Genomic DNA, 6,611 nt, shown 5'->3' on the forward strand with positions numbered 1-6,611 from the left:
AACTAATAATAGTAGTTACCTAGAGCATGAGAATGGGATTAGTCAAGGAGGAAAATGATAATCATAATGCGGGTTTTCCTTTTTTCCCACAAGTTCTTATAATAGGTGATGTAAATAAAGGAAATGGTACTTTCAAAAAGAAAACAGATAGAGGGTTAAACAAGAACATACAAATAAAGACAAATATTTAGTTTGCATAGTGGACTAATGTAAATAAACTCAAACATTTCAGTAGTTCTTACAGTGGAAACTTAAGAAATAATGCCCAATTATAATAGGCCTGGAAATAGGAAAGAATCTGCAGAGTTTAATAATAATAGCAATGATATCAATACTCACTATCCCCAAAATGCCCTATAACATTGCTATGCTTTTGTCTTCATTTTGTTGCTACAGAGAAGGCAGCTTAGTAAGCTTAAACAAACTTTCCTAAATTAACAGAATTTGCTATGAAACTGAAATATAATATGACATCTACACTCTGGTTCATTTAAGTTCAATCTCTTCTCTTTGGCTAAGGACTACTTGCTTAAGGACTACTCTTGCCTAACCCATACTCCCCACCAGTTATTACCCTCATTTCCCAGAGGACTACTTATTGGCATAACTCTCTCTTGTTTGGTAGGGAAAGATTTCCTGAAACAATGTAATTATAATTAAATGTATTCATTTCTGACCATCTAATTAATTACTTCTTCTTATATCAGAGTGGAATAGGCCCTGCCCCAGTAATATTTTAGTGATTAACTTTGAGAGTTGAATCCCTCAGGGTTAGATCTCAGGAAGAACTTTCTGTATAAGAAGGAACTGAGCATTGAGAGAGACAAACCTGTAACAGTACCTTAGGGAACACCCAAGTACTAAATACCTGAGAGAGTAAGTAAAAAATTCAAAAGTCTGTGGTCAGAAGCAATAACAAGTTTAGAGACAATAGAGTCAAAACTCATTGCTATTTGAATATGGAATTTGAAAAACAGCACGTTAGAGAAAGACAAGAGAGCTTCTTGAAATACTGCCACAAATGTCCATGGGTATTTGTATTTTATTTAATGGTAGCTGATAACATGGTATATGGATTGCAAGGACTGACTTGAACTGCAAATGAAAGTAGGATACTCAAATTTTTCCTTAGTTCACATTTCCTCTTTTATGATAAGAAGGTCAGGGCCATCATGTTCAGTATGTAGAGGCTCAGATAAAACTTGAAGTGTTCTTGGATTAAATGGATTCCCATATAATAATATTATGACTCATACAATTCTTAATTACTGCTCCAGGAATTAAAGTGGCCATGGCTCTTGATGTCAATATTAAATGTATAAATGCAGAATTCATGTTGGTAATATGTGGCATTCAGAGCAGGATCTAGCTGGGCCTCTAAAAAGCAAGTATTCAAGAATGAAGGCTAGATACAAATGAACAGGAAAATTTGGAAGTGGTGTGAAACTGAGATCCTTTAAGATTTTAATAGCTGCAGAAATAATATTCTGATTTGAAAGCATAGGAATGCGTAAATATTTTAGGGGGAGAGCTGATGAAATCCTTAGCAATATTTGTCTCATTCTGATGCCTGCATTGTATTAAAATATATTTTGTATTAGTCTTTGCACTAGATGTTCAGCACAAATTATTGAAAGGAAAGCAACTTTCATGTATATAAATGATGAATGCTGCATAGAAAGAAAGGTAATATTTTACATACGACTCTCTTTTTTAAGAAATTTACACTCAGCAAAAAAAAAAACAAAAAAAAAACAAAAAAACAAAGCAGGTGGTATCGCAATTACCAGACTTCAAACTTTACTATAAAGCTACAATAATCAAAACAGCTTGGTATTGGTACAGGAACAGGCATATAGATCAATGGAATAGAATTGAGATTCCAGAAGCAAAACCTCAATTTCTCAACCAACTCATCTTTGACAAAGCCTCCACCACCTACCACTGGGGAGAGGAGAACCTATTCAGTAAATGGTGCTGGGAAAACTGGCTGACCACATGCAGAAGATGGAAACAGGACCCCTATCTATCCATTCTAAGTGGATCAGAGACCTAAATGTAAAACCTCAAATTATAAGAACCTTAGAAAATGAAGGACATACCCTCGTGGAAATTGGAACTGGCATCCAATTCCTGAACAAAACCCAAAACCCACAGGCCATAAGAGATAAGATAGACAAGTGGGACCTCATTAAACTGACAAGCTTCTGCAAAGCCAAAGAAACCATCAAGAGAGCAGGGAGACAGCCTACAGACTGGGAAAAAGTATTTGCCAACTCCAGGTCTGACAAAGGCTTAACATCTTGGATCTACAAGGAACTCAAACGCCCTGAAAAGAAAAAACAAAAACCCCATTATAAAATGGGCAAAAGATATGAACAGACATTTCTCAAAGGAAGACATCCGAGCAGCCAGCAGACACATGAAAAAATGTTCAACCTCACTAATCATCAGGGAGATGCAAATCAAAACCACACTGAGATACCACCTAACTCCAGTCAGAATGACCATTATCAATAACTCAAAAAATAACAGTTGCTGGAGAGGGTGTGGGGAAAAGGGAACACTCCTACACTGTTAGTGGGAGTGCAAACTAGTGCAACCTCTGTGGAAAGCAGTGTGGCGATTCCTAAAAGCTCTAAATATCGACCTCCCATATGACCCCCCAATCCCCCTACTGGGAATATACCCTGAAGAACTCAAATCATTCTATAAAAAAGATACCTGCACACGTATGTTTATCGCAGCATTGTTCAGAATAGCAAGAACCTGGAAGCAACCATGGTGTTCATCAAAAGAGGACTGGATTAAAAAAAATGTGGTACAATATATATGATGGAATACTACGTAGCCATAAAAAAGAACAAAATCATGAATTTTGCAGCAACCTGGATGGAACTAGAGTCTATAATACTGAGTGATCTCTCACAGAAACAAAGATCTGAGTATCACATGTTCTCACTTATATAGTAGACCTTGAACATCCAATGTAATACTATAAGAAAATGACTGACAGTGGTGGGAAACTATGGAGGCGAGGGGAAGGGAGATGGGATTAATGGCAGTAAATATCTGTCTGGAGATGGGGAGACACCTCTTATCAACAAGGGTGCCCGAACAAAGCATATTTATATACCTAACCCTTAACTATACCCCACAATATCATAATAAAAAATATTGATTAAAAATAAAAATAAAGAAATAAAGAAATTTACTGAAAATTAGAAACAAATTATATGGCAATAAGGCAGATGAGCTAATTATGTTTTCTGTAAGAGAAATTCTATCATAGAAGAAAAGACTAGAGACGATGGCTCATATTAAGAGGAAATGAGGGTGGTGTGAGGAGATGCTAACCGTCTAAAAACTTGTAAAGAATTCTCCAGATGGAAACCCATAAGACTGATAATTTTAAAGAAGTGTAGAGTAAGATCACTTGGTATGAATGGTCTATTAAATAACTGAAGACAGCAATGAAGTTTCTTTCAAAAAAGGACAAAGAATGATTCATGATGCTGTAGTGAACAAAAAGGAATTCTTTGAGTACAAAAATAAAAGTGTTTTTTAAGGTTCTCTTTAGAAAATACCTCTAGTAGTGAAATCTGCCATTTTTCTTATCACAAAATCTTTTTAAGATCATTTCCCTTTCACAGTTTGCTGCTGATTTAGATACAACTGATTTGCATACATTTATCCTTTTTCCAACAACCTTGATGAACCCCTTTGCTTTATTTACTTATTTATATTTTTAAGTCAGAGTTCTCACTCAGTCACCTAAGATGAAGTACAGTGTGGAGGTCCAGCCTCCGGTGAGCAGGGCCTGAGTTGGGGGAGGGAATGAGAAAAGAAAGAAAGAAACAGCAGGATTGGGAGGACTCTCTCCTGAATAGGTGACAGAGAGAGAGAGAGAGAGAGAGAGAGAGAGAGAGAGAAAGTTTATTTTCACAGCATGCCTCTTATATAGGGCAAAACCACACAAGGGAGGGCAAAACCACACAAGCAAGATATATGTTAATGTTTAAACTAAACCACACAAGCAGGGTAAGTATTAATGATTAAATTTTGCTTATCATGACATCTATGCTCTCTAAGTTAAAATCAAGGCAATTACTAAGACAAAGAGCCCCCGGGCTAGACATGGTGTCGCTCCACTATCCATAAAATAACAACCGAATGTCAGGGGAGATGAAGGAAATATAGGTTTGGTTCCTTGAACACAAGCCAAGAAACATAAGGACCTTGTCAGCTTATGTTCTGGTTTCCTTCAGTACCGTGGCACAATCACAGCTCACCACAGGCTTAAACTCCTGGACTCAGGTAATCCTTGCCTCAACCTCCCAAGTAGCTGGCTTGCAGACATGTGCCACCATGCCTGGCTAGTTTTGTTTTTTTTTTTTTCATTTTTTTTAGAGACAAGATCTCACTATGTTGTTTAGACTGTTCTTGAACTCCTAGGCTCAAACAATCCTCCCCCTGTCGGCCTCCCAAAGTAGTGGGTGAGCCATTCACAGGCATGAGCCACTGCACCTAGCCTGAACTCCTTTAGTTATTTTAATAGTTTCTGTGTAGAGTCTTTTGCACTTTCAACACACACAATCACGTGATTTTAAAAAATGGCAATTATACTTCTTTCCATTTCTAATATATTTTATTTATTTGTGTTGCTTTATTACATGAGCTAAGACCACCAGTATAATGCTGAAAAGACCTGATGATAATGAACCTCTTTGTCTCATTCAATACGTTACCATTGTGTATGATGTTTGCTGCAGGTTTCTTGTATGTAATTTTTTTTATCAGTTTAAGGGAATTTCACTCCTTTTAGTTTGCTAAGATTTTAAAAAATAAATGAGTTTCCTGCTATTGTATCTATACAGAAAAAAATGGAGGTTGAATTTTATCAAATGCTTTGACTGAAACTATGAAGATTTCCCTCCAATTTTTAAAAAAGTTGATAATACCAATTGATTTTCAGATGTTACACTGCTCTATCCTATGGTTTAAAAAAAAACCTGGTGTAGTACATTATTCTTTTTATATAAATGAGTTTAAAATTTTTTATAATTGTTTAAGATTTTATTTATTTATTTATTTATCTATCTATCTATCTATTTATTTATTTATTTATTTATTTATAGTCAGGGTCTCACTCTGTTGCCCAGGCTGGAGTGCAGTGTCATGATCATGACCACCGCAGCTTCGACCCTTGGGCTCAGATGATCCTTCCACTACAGCCTTCCAAGTAGCTGACACTACAGACACATGCCACCATGACTGGCTATATTTTTTTATTCATTGTAGAGATGAGGTCTCTTCATGTTGCCCATAAGCTGGGTTTTATTAATATCCATCAGATCATAAAGTTAGGTGGGCCCATGAGCAATGTAATATTAGATGAAAGTGGTATATCCTGGATCAGGAACAGCAGGGCTGTCAGTCATAAGTAAGTTGCATGAACCTGGTCCTCCATGACTTCATTTTTGTATTGCAGCCTCTCCTTCAGTTCTGCCTGTGGCAGGGATTAGTTTGGCTAACAACCAGTTTGCAATAGAGAAAAAAAGCCCATGCTTAGCTAGTGGATAGTTCAGCTCAATGTGTCAATGTAAGCCAAAAATGAATTGTTGTTGTGTTACAACCCCACTTATAAATGGTCCTAAAGACAGTGACGAGGGGAAATTTTTCCAATATGCAGAACTCTGGAAAGTTAACTTGGTCAACTATTTTTTGTGAAAAAATACATGACCTAAGAAAGAATGCAATGGAAGGTAAAAAATGGCCTGACTGATTAATTAAGGCGCAAGAATGGAAGATCTGAGGTCAAGTTGTATAAAGCAGAGGTACGTAGATCACCACATGGAAGTGAGCACAAGTATGAAAAACTTTGCATTGCACCTTAATGACCACCAGGGAACATCCATCATGGAAGATGCACTAAATATCCATGTAATTGCCTAAGCCAGTTGATGTCACCCAACCTGTATTATTAGCCATCTCAGTGCTGGCACAATGGACTTGTAAGTGCAATAGTTCTAGCAAAAGAGACGGAGGCAATGCGTGTACCCAGTGGTGTTGGCTTCCACTTATCAAAACTGATTTTGTAGATTGATGACCAACTTGAACACAATTTTACCACCTTAGACCCTTTCCAAACCATAAGAAGTAGCAATTTATTTTGAAATATATAGGCACGAATATTTATGGTATCAGTCTATCTTTGTTGCTTATAAGGCTTCAGAATTCTTCACTATGTAGTTGTTTATACAGTGTTTGATACACTGACATGAGATGTTATAATATTATATCAGAGCAATAGGACAATTTTGTAGTGAAGAAAGTATGGCAGTGGGTAAATAATCATGGTTCCATTGCTTGTGCTGTGTTCTGCACCACATGGAAGCTGCTATTCTTCTGAAAGAACATGAAGTGTCCTTTTAAAGGTAAGACTAAAGTAATACTTTGGAGGCAGTACTTTGCTAGGATGGGAGTTCTGATCCAGAATGTAGAATATTTTAAGTAAAAAATATTTAATTTCTTTTGAGTCAGGGTCTTACTCTGTCACTCAGACTGAAGTGCAGTGGCACAACCATGGCTCATCACAGCCTTAAACTCCT

The sequence above is a fragment of the Carlito syrichta genome, unplaced genomic scaffold (genome assembly GCF_000164805.1).
Source record: "Carlito syrichta isolate Samal-C Ts95f unplaced genomic scaffold, Tarsius_syrichta-2.0.1 Scaffold314889, whole genome shotgun sequence".
Classification (NCBI taxonomy): domain Eukaryota; kingdom Metazoa; phylum Chordata; class Mammalia; order Primates; family Tarsiidae; genus Carlito; species Carlito syrichta.